At 39.1% G+C, this 14,644-nt stretch overlaps 1 pseudogene; it reads left to right on the top strand.

Annotated features, from left to right (window-relative positions):
- Nucleotides 1-1,291: 1,291 nt before the first annotated feature.
- LOC143040210 (uncharacterized) lies at nucleotides 1,292-5,281 on the top strand (annotated as a pseudogene).
- The last annotated feature ends 9,363 nt before the right edge of the window (nucleotides 5,282-14,644 follow it).

The following is a 14,644-nucleotide window of genomic DNA, read 5'->3' as shown; positions in this document are numbered from 1 at the left end:
TCTCGGAACCCCCTAACCCCGAGGTCCCTGGCGCGTCTACTTTGCCGCGTTATAGAGAAGGCCGACCCGGGCCATGCCCCCCACGCCCACAACATCAGAGGCCTCGCGGCATCGCTGGCATTTCTCCGCACCCACTCTGTGGAACGGGTGCAGGACCTCGGGGGCTGGGCATCAGCAACTTCCTTCAAGACACGGTATCTCTACCACTCGATCACCCCTGTCCCATGTGTCGCCATGGGAACGGCTCCACCCCTCTTCGCAAAAGAAGGGGGGCAAAGGGCGACCGAGGGGTAGGGGAAGGCCCAGGAACCGCTGAGCAAGATACAATATTCTACATAGAATTTATGCACTATGTAAATTGTACAATATTATTTTTATAAAAAATAAACAAATGAATATATATATATTGATATTGATATCGATATCGATATAAGTACTTGATGCTTTTTGTCTCCCCTCTACTGAATGATAAGATGAATAGTCTCCCATACGAGACACACGTAATAACGGCTTGAGCCCTGTCCTCGACTACAATTTGGGCTTCACCTTCTCCTCCCACCTATCCTCGTCTCATGCTTAGCTTCGCTGTGCAGGTTTCTTCTCAGCCGATAATACTTCTTTGTCGCGGCTAGTGCCGCTTAAATTGTTTTTATCGGCTTAAGAAACCTGCACAGATTTAGGGTCCCTCCCTCCTCCCACAGGCGAAGCCTTCATTTCTCATTGAAGTGACGGCTCAATCCGTGCAGCCGAGTAAGAAGGGAGGGGATAGGGAGGGGGAGGTGGGGTTGTAGACGCTTGCGCCACCTGCACAGAGCCGGGAATTTTAAATTTCCGATGATTTATGCGGAATGTCCAACCACACACTCCCTTCCGGAAGTGGCCATTTGGCCAGGAGTGTGGTAGGGGATTACCGCTATAGCTTCGCTGTGCAGGTTTCTTAAGCCGATAAAAACAATTTAAGCGGCACTAGCCGCGACAAAGAAGTAATCTAGGTGACCGTCCCACCGAGTTAATACTGGGATACTCTGCGTGAACTTTGTATACAACTTTCAACACTACAAAACTACGTACCTGTGAACAGCAGGGAACCATCGAACCCTGAAACGTATAATGGCATCACAAAGCATCATGTATCTTTATGAATATGTAATTATTTCCATTATTCATATTGGTTTGAATATTTCATTGAACTAAATTTGTGACTTACCGTGGCCTTGGGGCCACTTGGAAATCTTCTTCGTCTTTGTTCTGGTTAATGACGGTGATGTGCGTAACGAACTTCGGGCGTGGCATGGAGGGTGAGTATGGGGATGGGAAAGGATATAGGTATGCTGAGGGGAAGTGGTTCTCTCACAGAATCCCCTCACTGGTTTAAGACACGCTTCGTCGTATATGCACTTCACACATGATTTATATGAGGTCTGTGATTGGGGTGAATTCATATCATCCCCTAGTCACTAATCACTAACACTTTGGTCAATTACATTTCTTGTCTCGGACTTGTCTTGTCCTCAACTTGAAGTCTTGAACTCAACCACGCCAACACTGCCTGTTTTGGCGCCAGAGGGGCCTCTCTTGGTGCCGAACGCCTAGTGACCTTAGGCCTCTCGTTGCCAAGGGTCTATGGGAAGTACAACTTCACCTTAACTGAAGTGAAAATGTTGCACGATACATATATTATATGATCCCCATGCGTAGGAACTATAGATGGGTAATACACCAGAACCAATACTCAAGACGGAGAAGACACCAAGTGGTAAATAAAATGATTAATAATGAAAATGACATATCGGTAACTCGACATTCCTGAGAGGGGTTAGAACAACCGGCTTGTGGTAACTAAGGGGTGTCGAGCCCTTACAAAATGCTTTATATAATATTTTCGTATATAGAAACAAATGATAGGCCACTCTATCTAAATGGAAAAAGTAAGACTGTATAACTTGTTATACTAAGTCTCTAGAATACAAATTTCATACAGCTTGATATGCTTAATTGCTGTATTTCAATCCTAATCCTAATTCTACAGCTATCAATTCACTAAATTAACTGAGGCCGAAACCACAGATGTCTATATTAATATGTAATAATAGTCTATTTACTCTAAAAAATGCCTCTGTCGGGATTTATTCCCGACATGTAAATTGACGTATTATTAAAAATTGCACACATAAAACAGTGTTATTAATGCAGTTGTTCAAAATTTATTAATAGAGTATCATGATAGCACATAAATATCGTATGTATGGTTTTTCTAGGAGTACTTATTAACCAACGACAGATATTTTTGGACGAAGGCGCATCGCACCGAAGATTGTCCACCCCAGTCTCGCTCTCATGAAGATTGTCCACCCTAACGCGCTTGGGGTGGACAATCTTCATGAGATCCACAAGATTATACACTGTAGCATGTATGTAAAGGAAAAAAATACAAATTATATTATTTTATAAACTGTATTTGTTTCAATTCATTTTATCTTTCACTTTTGACTGTAAGTGGAATGAAAACTTGGTAGTAGAGAGAGAGCACTGCAACAGCAATCACACCTTCATGATACCTCACTCAGCCACTGGTCTACTGCAATATAAAATAATGTACAAAAATTTAGTACAGTTTAGAAAATAAGACTGGCACCAATCACAAATATTTATGCACAGTACTGCATCTCTGAGCAAGGGTAATTAAGTACAGTACTGTACTGTACTGTACTTAAACGTTTATTAATTTAATGGACATATATTGTAATGTATACAGTATACAGCACAGTACATTCAGAAAAATTGATAAGGATAAGTAGCACATACGCGACATACCTGAAATGAAGATTGGCAATGTAATCTCGAAATGGATGTCCGTTACGGCCAGCCGGTCTACCAGAATGGGACCTTTCGCAGCCAGGCTCGTAGATTCCTATTAGCGCTAGAATTTTCAATTGTCTCGGATTTCACGAGGCAAAGGGGTGACTTAGCTAATTCGGAAACCGACATTTAAAAAAAGATACGCCATAAATTGCTGCATAAATGTATTTAAAATTAAAAACATGACTCTTAATGTTATAATTTTTACTTACTGGTGTGTGATAAGGCTTTGTTAATTTAATTATAAGGTAAAACTAAAAATAGGTAATTATTTTTACTGAAGTAACTATGAGCAGTAAAAATAAGAGGATGTTGATTTCGGTTTGTGCATTTTATCTGAGAGTGTTGAAAAATAATGGATATCACTGTCACGTCCTGTATATGAAGATAATCAGTGAGATAAAAAAAAATAACAACAGTGGTGGCGGACGTACGAAGTTAACGACATTTTTGTAAAGAATAGCCTCTTAGATCTGCTGGGAGCTATTTTCAAACAAATATGACTAATTTTACGTGTGCCGTGGCAAACTGCACGTCAGATTCAAGAAAAAATAAGAGAAAGACAAAGTTTATCGTACCGAAAAAATTAAGTCTTCGATGCAAAATTATATTTTCGATACATTACATGGATTTGCCTATTGCTTGGTGCATTCAAATGAAAGTATATATCAGTATACGTCCATTGAAGTCGGTAGAAAATGACAAATTGCTTGGCTTGATACAATTATAGGCTGTTTTACGAATATCATCTGTGATTATAAATAGAGGCTCAAACAATGCAATATGCCGTTTGCAATCATGAAATTAATTGACTTAAATTTCAGACACAATAATGTACAACGATACACCTCTATAAGCTTATAAAACTTGCCCAAAAAAGTATTTATTTTCCGGCAAGAATGACAAAATCTGGCGGTGTCTGGTATCAATTTGCTCACTGCGAAAAGGTCCCATTAGGAGGTATCTCTGCTTCATCTGGCTCTTCTTCATCTGCACCTACGTCCCCTTCAGCTGCATCGTCGAACAGTTCATCTTCCTCGTTCGGAATTGAAGTTGGTCCCTCACTAAATCAGACACTGTTCATCCTGAAGCGTTTGATGAGTTCGTCGTCATTGTACTCGTTAAATATGTCCCGTCGCTGTCAATATACTCGCTGTCGTCTCTGTAGTTGTTGTTGTTGCTACGCCATCTTCTCTACTAACAGGAATTTGCTAAGAGCTTATAGTCCTCCACAGCACTTTTACCTTAGCAGTACTTTTAAGGCCCTAACAAGTTTTCTGTATCCACTGTTAGTGCTTAACAGCTAAATGTTAGCATTAACAGGAATTTGTAACCTTTAACAGCTATTTGTTAGTGCTAACAAGTTTTGTGTATACGGGCCCTGGGCCTGTATACACAAAACTCAGTACATGATGCCAGGATATTGGACGAGTCTGGCTTGAAGGCACTTTTTGAACAAAATTATGTCCCAGCTGGATGCAACCTTCTAGGAGACAGTGGCTATCTTTACAAGGAGTGGTTGCTGACGCCTTATCTAAACCCCCTGGCTGGCGTTCAGACAAACTATAACAAATAAGTTAAAATCATGTGTCTTATGCTATATAGTACAGTTTATTTTAAAGGGGTTACAGTATTGTCCTTTCCAGTCTACTTAATGTGATAACCAAAATACCAATACAGTATAGAAATCCTCTTCAGTACAGATTTCCTCTTATGATGGTTAACAATTATTGCAGAGCACAAAAGAGGACGCGATGTGTAGTAGAGAGGGGGATTGGGCAGCTCAAGCGACGGTCCCATGTACTTCATGGTGAAGTACGATTGTTCCCAGAGAAGACATGCAAAATCGTCTATGTCTGTGCTCTGCTCCACAACATGTTCAAGCAGTTTAACATTCCATTGCCTATCAACGAGGAAGATGAACTGTTCGACGATGCAGCTGAAGGGGACGTAGGTGCAGATGAATCATGAAGAAGAGCCAGGTGAAGCAGAGATACCTCCTAATCCTGGTAGACCGGCTGGCCGTAACGGACATCCATTTCGAGATTACATTGCCAATCTTCATTTCAGGTATGTGCTACTTATCCTTATCGATTTTTCTGAATGTACTGTACTGTATACTGTATACATTACAATATATGTTCACTAAATTAATACAGTACAGTACAGTACTGTACTTAATTACCCTTGCTCAGAGATGTATTGTGCATAAATATTTGTGATTGGTGCCAGTCTTATTTTCTAAACTGTACTAAATTTTTGTACATTATTTTATATTGCAGTAGACCAGTGGCTGAGTGAGGTATCATGAAGGTGTGATTGCTGTTACAGTGCTCTCTCTCTACTACCAAGTTTTCATCCCACTTACAGTAAAAAGTGAAAGATAAAATTAATGGAAACAAATACAGTTTATGAAATAATATTGTTTGTATTTTTTTCCTGTACAATGTTTACAAACATACGGTGCGATGCGTCTTCGTCCAAAAATATCTGTCGTTGGTTAATAAGAACTAAAAAAAAAAGAAAAAAAGAAAAAAAAAAACATACATACGATATTTTTGTGCTATCATGATACTCTATTAATAATTTTTGAACAACTGCATTAATAACACTGTTTTATGTGTGCAATTTTTAATAATACGTCAATTTACATGTTCATAAGCTGCCAACTTCAGCACTGTTTAGCGGGACTTGACAAACAACTGTTTACTAGCTAACATTTGTTAGTTAAGCATTAGTGCATAACTTTTAGTTATTTTCTGTTAGCTAGCAGAGACTGTTAAGGCTAACAAAAAAGTTTTGTGTATACGGCCCCAGGTCATTTGGCAAACCACTGTTTCAAGAGGAAATCAACCAAATCTCCTCACTTTAGTGATCACCACGGTCAATGCTTTCACACTACGGATCGTTGCCGGGCTCTTAAATATCAAGCCTTCCATTATAGAGTTTCTTCTCCTCCAAATGCACCTTTATGACTACCTGTTCAAAATACTCGTGCCCACTAGGATACCCTCCCAATTTGTACATTCTCAAACTCTCACAAATGGATAATTGCTCTTTCTGTTTCAGTATGTACAGATGACACCCCTATGTCACTTTTTATGGATACAGGATCCCCAGTAAATATCATATCATTAACCAGTTTCAACAAATTCCGCTCAGCTAGAAAGCGTGTAACTATGCGACTTACGACTTGCAAGGTAAGACCATCCGCTTGCGCGGGATCGGTTTTTGTGGGAGGGGAAGAAGGTCTGTAAGGAAATGAAAAGATAGTAGTGTATAAAAGAGGACTATTGCCACTGGGCGATTAAGCGAGCGTTCAGGGGCTGTTGGTGGTCGTGGCTCGGGAGAAATGGACAGGGAACTCGGACGGCGGCGCCGACACCGGGATTACAATCACCAAAATTTCAGAAAATAGTAGGAGGCGTAGTAGTAGAGAAAGGTGGAAAAACGGAAAAATCTTTAGTGGGAGGTAAACTGAAATGAGAAGATGTAGTATAAGAGAGAGTTAGAAAGGAAGCTAATTTTAGTCGAAGAAAAAGTAAGTGTAGATGTTTGTGCGTGGGTCGTGGCTATGTTCGTGAGAGGTGTGTGTTGGGTTTGAGAGTTGTTTGTGTATGCTTATAGCCTGTCAATTAATGGGCTACATGCAATATTATTATTACTCTTATTATTATTATCATTATCATTATTATTATTATTATTATTATTATTATTATTATTATTATTATTATTATTATTATTATTATTATTATTATTATTATTATTATTATTATTATTATTATTATTATTATTATCATTATCATTATTATTATTGCTATCACCAGTCAAAGCTGGTGCATTATTGATAGGTGCGGTTATACACGTCTTATCGTGTACACCGCACGTGGGACGGGCGCAGCTGACAGATAGTCTGTACGGTGTGGTCTAGGTGTAATGTGTTGTATCAGGTGTTTGTATCTGTTCTGCAGTTTTTCTAGGTGTTTTTGTTTGTGTTGGTTGAGTGGACGGATGTTGGAAATTCGGTGTAGAGACTCAGTGGTTCTGAAGTCGCTCCATCGCGAACCCGTGATGAACTTGACAGCGGTATTCTGAACCTTCTGACGGTCGTAGTTAATGGGACATGTCAGCTGGCTTAGTCCCAGGGACTGGCACAGAATCGGTCTGACGAGGGCTAGGTACAATCGACGTTTGGGGGTCAGTGTTGCAGTTTTGAAGCGTCTTAGCCTTCCCAGCACAGCCCCCTCGCTCTCTGTTTGCGGAAGTGTGGGGTCCAGGTAAGGCCATTATCAAGTGTGCTACCCAGCACACAGGTATGTTCTTTCACTGGGACGTTTGTGTTGTTTATTTTAAGAGGAGTGTTTGTGATTGTTCTGTTGGTTCGCTTGCAGCACAAGTATACAGCTTTGCATTTCGACGCGCTGGTCTTAATGCGCCACTGTTGCTCCCACGCGTGTGCCCCGTCTAGGATGTTTTGCATTACGTGTAACGCCCCCTGCAGCGTTTTGTGTCTGCTAATGTGGTTAGTGTCGTCCGCATACGAAAGAGTTAGAGCTCGGTTGCGTGGATAAGCTGGCTCTTGCAGGTCATTCATATATAGATTGTACAGAGTGGGGGCAAGGACTGACCCTTGCGGTACTTCAGCCTTCGGCACAAAAGGTTGGGACAGACAGCCCCGCCACTTTATTCTTATTGTCCTGTCGTCCAGGTAGTTGCAGAGCAACCTCGTGAACGGCAGGGCAAAGTCGAAATTATGGTACAATTTGTACTTAAGGCCTTCATGCCAGACAGTATCGAATGCCTTCTCCACATCCTCACAAACCAAAATGGCCTTACCAGGGCGACCGTCTGGCGGTCTTTGAACCCATTGAGTGATCATGGAAATGACGTCTTCTGCACCGCGCCCCGGCCGAAAACCAAATTGGCAATCCCTCAGCACATTCTCCCTTTCTAGGTACATGGTCAGGCGGCGGCAGAGGACGTGCTCAAACACCTTACCAAAGTACTCCAGAAGGGAGATCGGCCGGCATGAAAGGGGGGCGGAGGCGGGTTTCTGGGGTTTAGGAATGAGGATGGTGTGGGAGGCCTTGAATAGTTGCGGGAAGTACCCAGAGGCTAGTGAGCTATTGTATAGTGTCGTCATGTGTGAGATTATGTTGTCTGGCATACGTTTGAGTATGTGTGCATCGATGCCTGAAGGGCCAGGGGTTTTTAGTTTTAAAGCCGAGATAACCCCCTTTACCTCCTCCAAAACGATGGGGCAGATAAGGGGATCATCTTCATCTAACTGAGAGAGATCAACAGTCTCGTCGGGAATGAGGTCACTACATCTGTGTAATTATTACGGAACCCCCTGATTTTATCTATGTAATGCAGATGGTATTGAGTTTCCTGTGTTAGGAAAGATCACACATGCCATAAGCTTTGCAGACGCATGTCCATCAATTCCAGTCACAATGTATGTAGCTGATGATCAATTTTCTGCTTATATATTCATTGGATTACATACCATGAAACAGCATAACATTGCCACCCATCCTTCACAAAATTGTATCACTTATGACAACTTCTTCCCTGCCTTGCCATCATCTGCTTTTAAATTATATATAGATAATATTCAGATGGCTGAGCGATATCAATGATTCCAGAATGATGACTCAGTAGACTGTAGGCTCCCTACCACAGTTCTCATGCTCCATATACAAAGCGGACACGTAAATCACGTATATCTAAAAATTTCAGACGTGGCACAAAGATCTTTGGCTTCTGTAGATATCTCTTCTTCAGGTGACACCGCCTCACCTCTATTAGATGAATTCTCATTGAACTCGCCCCTTTTTCTTAGGTGATGCCAACAAGTACACACATAACACATGCAATTATATCAAAACCATTGACTCAACCCCCACATAAATATTGTAAAGCACACCTTCGTGTTTTTAAAGCTACGGAATCTGATGTAGTCTGCCAGAATAAAATCGTGTATACGGCATATCGCTTAATGCAGCCTTGTGCTCAACCTCACATTGAATGAGAATCAGACAAGAAACAATGGTCTCAAACTATCCGGAAATAGATTCAATTTGGAAGTAGGTACAAACAACTTTGCCAACCGTGTAGTAAATGAATGGCATAAACTTCCTGCACAGGTAGTGCAATGTAGTTCAGTTCGAAGCTTTAAGAATCAGTTAGATAAATACCTAAGTAAGATGCTGTAATGATTATAATTTATCTTATATTATTTGTTTTTGTTTTGTTATTATTTGTCTGTCTGATTTTCATTTACTTTGTTTTTGTTTTGTTATCATTTGTCTGTCTGATTTTCATTTATTATTAGTTATATGTCAATTTATCATTATTTACTATTTACCTGTTTGTTTATTATTCAACTATACCTATGGATTTATTTATGTATTTTATTTGTTATTTACATTATTATAGTTTCTATTTATTGTTTTATTATTAATATGATTTTTTTTTCGCATCCGACCTAGATATGGATCAAAAGGTCTCCTGTCGGCATGCTCCGCCTTTGTAATCCTTTGAAGGGTCACACTCAGTTAATCATTGCAAATGACTCATACGCCCCAATCTCGCTCACCACTGGTACAAAATTGTGTAATTTTCTTGTGTATCCTTCTCGTGCCAAAGTCATGGATGAACAATTCCATTCTGTTCAAGTCTGTACCACATCATCCAAAGTAATTGATCCGCAAGAACCCAATGTAGGCTCCTATTTAAACACTTTCGTTTTCCCTGATGCACAAGATTGCATAATTTTATTATGCAATCAATTTAGGAATATTATTGCATTAGATGGTGAACCACATGATGCTACAAACCTTACTCATCACCGCATTCCACTTAGAGAAAATTCAAAACCATGCCGCATACCTGCTTATAGACTACCTCATGGTAAGAGACAAGTAGTTGATAAACTTATTGCAAACATGATTGAACAAGATATCATAGAACCCTCAGTCTCAGAATGGAACTTTCCAACTTTTGTAGTTCCCAAACATGATGGATCCCTCCGCCTTGTGGTGGATTATTGGGGACTTAATGAAATAACTATCCAAGATAGACATCCTATACCTATATTGCAAAACATTCTACATCCCATAGGCGAAAACGATGAAGTATTTAGTACATTAGACCTCATGTCAGTATATTTTCAAATCCCTCTTGCTACTGAATCACGTCCTCTAACAGCCTTAGTATGCCAAGTGGACCTTTCCAAATCAAAAGGTTAGCCATGGGACTTGTTTCTGCACCTCTGTCTTTACACAACTCATGTACAAAGTCTTTGGTGGATTGATAAGGCACAGTATCTTCGTATACTTTGATTACATTGTAATTGCATCTAAGTCTATGAATAAATCTTCACAAACGCTTCAACTACTTTTTTCGTGTCTTGCACAAGCAGGCCTTAAATTGATACTATCCAACTGTTCTTTCCTTAAGAAAGAAATACGATTCCTAGGACATATACTCAATTCTCAAGGAATTATTATATCCCAACACAAAGTTAAAGCTGTAGGAGACTTTCCATGTCCCATATCTGTAGATCAAGTTCGCTCATTCCTGGGTCTATCAGGTTTTTATAGAAGATTCATAAAGAACTACTTAAAAGTAACAGAACCCCTTACTTCCTTACTTAAAAAGGATGTTAAATTTCTTTGGACTTCTGAAGAAGAGAAAACTTTCCTTGGTCTAAAACATGCATTAACTACTGCACCGATACTTGCCTCTCCTGATTTTAAGCTTCCTTTCATTCTATACACGGATGCATCCTCAAAAAGGATTAGGTGCTGTACTCATGCAGCAACATGGTAAACTCCAAAGACCTATTGCTTATGCTAGTCGCCTACAGAACAAAGCAGAAAAGAATTATTCAGTAACTGAATTAGAGGCATTAGCCGTTATCTATGCTCTTAGATATTGTAAAGAAATAATTCTAGGGAATGAGATTACGGTCCATATAGACCATCAAGTACTTTTATAACTGTTGGAAATAAATAAATGAATAAATAAAATCTCAGGAAAACTTGCTCGTTGGTTTCTTACAATTCAAGAGTTCTGGCACAGTTTCGCTTATGTTCCAGGCAAAGCAGACGTTGCTGCTAATGCATTGAGTAGAAATGTAGCACCTATCCATAACATTCCTCAGTAGATCTTACTCGCGAGCTGTTATACAGCTCAACGCTCCGATCTTCTATGGAAGCGTGTGATATATTTCCTCGAATCAGGTGACACCACAGATAGACCTTACCTCCACACTCGGAAAATTACACTTTACTCGATGACATCTTGTATCACCATTAAACATTTGAAAACAAACATATGCCAAACAGATTGGTAAATCAAATTGTAGTACCAGATATATTCATTCCCGATATACTCCATCTTCTTCATGATTCCATCATAGCAGCTTACCCAGACAAAGACAAATGCTTTGCCCAAGCTAAAATCCAGTATTTTTGGATCACTACAAGGAAAGATATTCATGCTTACATTGACAAATGTCATTCTTGCGCATCTCACAAAGGTCATATTAGCGGTCATGTTCCTATGTTAAATTACCCGCCCTCAAGTAAACCTTTTGAAACTATAGCGGTCAATCTTCTCAAATTGCCCCTTACCCCTCAATGGTAACCAATACCTATTTGTTTGCATGGATAATTTTTCTAGATTTTGTATTCTTGCCCCTCTGACAGACAAATCAACCAAGAGTGTGGCTCAGGACAAATTGACAAATGGAACAGAATTTAATCATTAAGCCCTCTCTCACCTTTGTAAATACTTCAATATCACCAAAGCAAATATTGTGCTTACCACCCGAGTTCAAATGGACTAGTGGAACGTCAGAATCGTAAGATTCTCAACGTTCTAAGATATTTTGATTCAGACATGGATAGCTCATGGGATGACCATACAGTATGCCTATAGTTCGAGCTTGCCTTAACAGTGCTATAAACAGTTCTGCTGTATATCGGAATCCCCACATTTTGTAATTTTTGGTTCAGACGAGACTCCGATATGTTTTGATGTTTTGCTTACTTCAGATGTAGATCCATTTTATAATTTTGAAGATTACGTAAAAGTTAGGGTAGCTAATTTTCAAAATATCTATAAGAGAATTCAAGATGCTCTTGCACTATCCAATGAAGATATGGTTCGTCTTCACAATAAATCTGCAAGAAAAAGTAACATTGCTGTATGAGACTGTATATGGGGACCTCCGTGCTCAAGGGGCGTATGTGCCAAACCCAAAATTTCGAGAAACCGTGTTTAAAGTCTAACAACAATTACACAATGAAGAAAAAAAACGTAAAGGTATTTGGTATGAAACGATAGCTTACGAGGAGACAAATTCCATTGTGTAAATATATATATATATTTCAAAAGAGTTTTTCCTTCAATGAAAAAAATACAGGGGTAATTTTATATGTGTAAGTGTTTATCATCCGATTTTATTTACTTTTTGGCACAGTCAACAAGTGTATTAAAAATAAGAATCCCTGAAAATTTCAGCTTAAAACTCTTATTGGTTCGTGTTTTATAAGTATTTTTGTGATGTAAATAAATATCAGCATGATCACCAATAATTCACTCGATACCCGCAATAAAACAAGAAAATAAAAGTCCAGAAAGAACAGGAGGGCCTCCTTTAACTCACCACGTGAGGCGGGGAGGCTTGAGAGACTCGGAGCGGCGCTGTGATTGGCCGAGCAGGCAGGCAGGACACAAACGGTGCGGTGATTGGCTGGCTGACTCAGCCAAGTACACCCCTTGAGCATGGAGTTAGTATACCTCGTCATGACTCTTGCTCGCCACAGCACGCGATTGAATACCCTTAGTTAAAGGGACGTAAAGGTCCAATTCCAGTATTCTGCTTTCAAGGCTAGACAGAGGGTGCTTCCATCTACCGATTCCGTTAGTAGCTCAAAAACGTTGGAGGTGGTGGTTACGCCTCTTGAGCACGGAGGTCCCCATATGATCAAAATCACACTCCTACTTCCAAACTGTCACCTAAGTTTCTTGGATCATACAGAGTTATCTCAGTATCAAACAATAAGGCCAAATTTAAAATCTTAGATCATGCTCTTGACACCTGGTTGCATCTAGATCACCTGAAGAAAGTTACTCGTGGTCTCGACACGGAAAATGAAGGAACGACTCAGTCCATTCTTTCTGCTAGGGAAAACCTTCTGTTTCTTATACAGCGGACATCACACCTTTTATAACTCACTCCTACAGCCTAAGGAGTCGAATCACAGTTATCTAAATATTCTTCTTTCTCTCGGTGCAACTATTGCGCCTCTTTTTATCAATATTATGTACTATTAAGTTAAGAATGCATTATACATGTTCTTTACATTTATACATGTATTTTTACTTATGAAACTTGCACATTACAAAGGATTACAAAGGTGGAGCATGCCGACGGGAGACCTTTTGGTCCATATCTAGGTCGGATGCGAAAAAAATCATAATGATAAAATAAGAAATAATAACTATAATAATGTAAATAACAAATAAAATACACAAATAAATGCATAGGTATAGTTAGATAATAAACAAACAGGTAAATAGTAAATGATAGTAAATTGACATATAACTAATGATAAATGAAAATCAAACAGACAAATGATAACAAAACAAAAACAAATAATATAAAATAAATTATAATCATTACAGCATCTTGCTTAGGTGTTTATCTAAATGATTCTTAAAGCTCCGAACTGAACTACATTGCACTACCTGTGCAGGAAGTTTATTCCATTCATTAACTACACGGTTGGCAAAGTTGTTTGTACCTACTTCCAAATTGAATCTATTTCCGGACAGTTTGAGACCATTGTTTCTTGTCTGATTCTCATTCAATGTGAAAATTTTGTCACTTTTGATGTTGTCAATTCCCTTTAGAATCTTAAAGATCTGTATCAAGTCACCTCTGAGTCTACGTTTTTTTAAGGAAAACAGATTGATATGTTTTAGTCGATTTTCGTATGATTTATTTTTGATATTTGGAATCAGTTTTGTGGCTCGCCGTTGTACTTTTTCCAGTCTGTCAATGTCTTTAATGAGATTCGGTGACCATACGGAAACAGCATATTCCAAATGTGGACGAACTAACGATTTATATAGCTTGTTGATGAGTGATGGCCTTTTGAAATCAAAAGATCGCGCAATCAGTCCTAGAATCTTATTTGCTTTCTCAGAGGCTGAAATACACTGCTTGGATGACTTGAGGTCGTTACTGATAATTACGCCGAGATCTTTTTCACTATCCACTTTTGTTAACGAATTTCCAAATAACTTGTAATCGTAATTACTGTTATTTTTACCTATGTGCATTACCTTGCATTTACTTGTGTTAAATTTCATTAGCCACTTTTCAGACCATTGCTGTAATTTATCTAAATCTTCTTGAATATCTAATTGGTTTAAGTGATCATTTGCCATTCCGCACAATCACAAACTGCAATTATATAAGATTGTCATAGTATTAGGTTCTACTCCTGTCTTTATATAACTATTAGGAATTAGGTTTAGGGTAGAAAAGTTCGCTGGGGACAGCGACGGCAGCATCACAGCTAAATGTTGTTTTGCACTGTAGTGTATTGTATTGCATTGTATGCTAGTGTAGGAAAAATAGATTAGCCACGCACTCAGAAATACGGGTCCCAGAAGATAACAAATGTGTGAGGAAACGAGTCATATCAGGACTGATGACAGGTTAAGCCTATCACTCACTAGAAGGATAAGCCATTGATGAAAA

Source organism: Oratosquilla oratoria, chromosome 28 (genome assembly GCF_046742065.1).
Source record: "Oratosquilla oratoria isolate Oo_2021 chromosome 28, ASM4674206v1, whole genome shotgun sequence".
Lineage (NCBI taxonomy): Eukaryota > Metazoa > Arthropoda > Malacostraca > Stomatopoda > Squillidae > Oratosquilla > Oratosquilla oratoria.
Note: the sequence above shows the minus strand (reverse complement) of the source record. Positions and strands in the feature narration are given on the sequence as shown.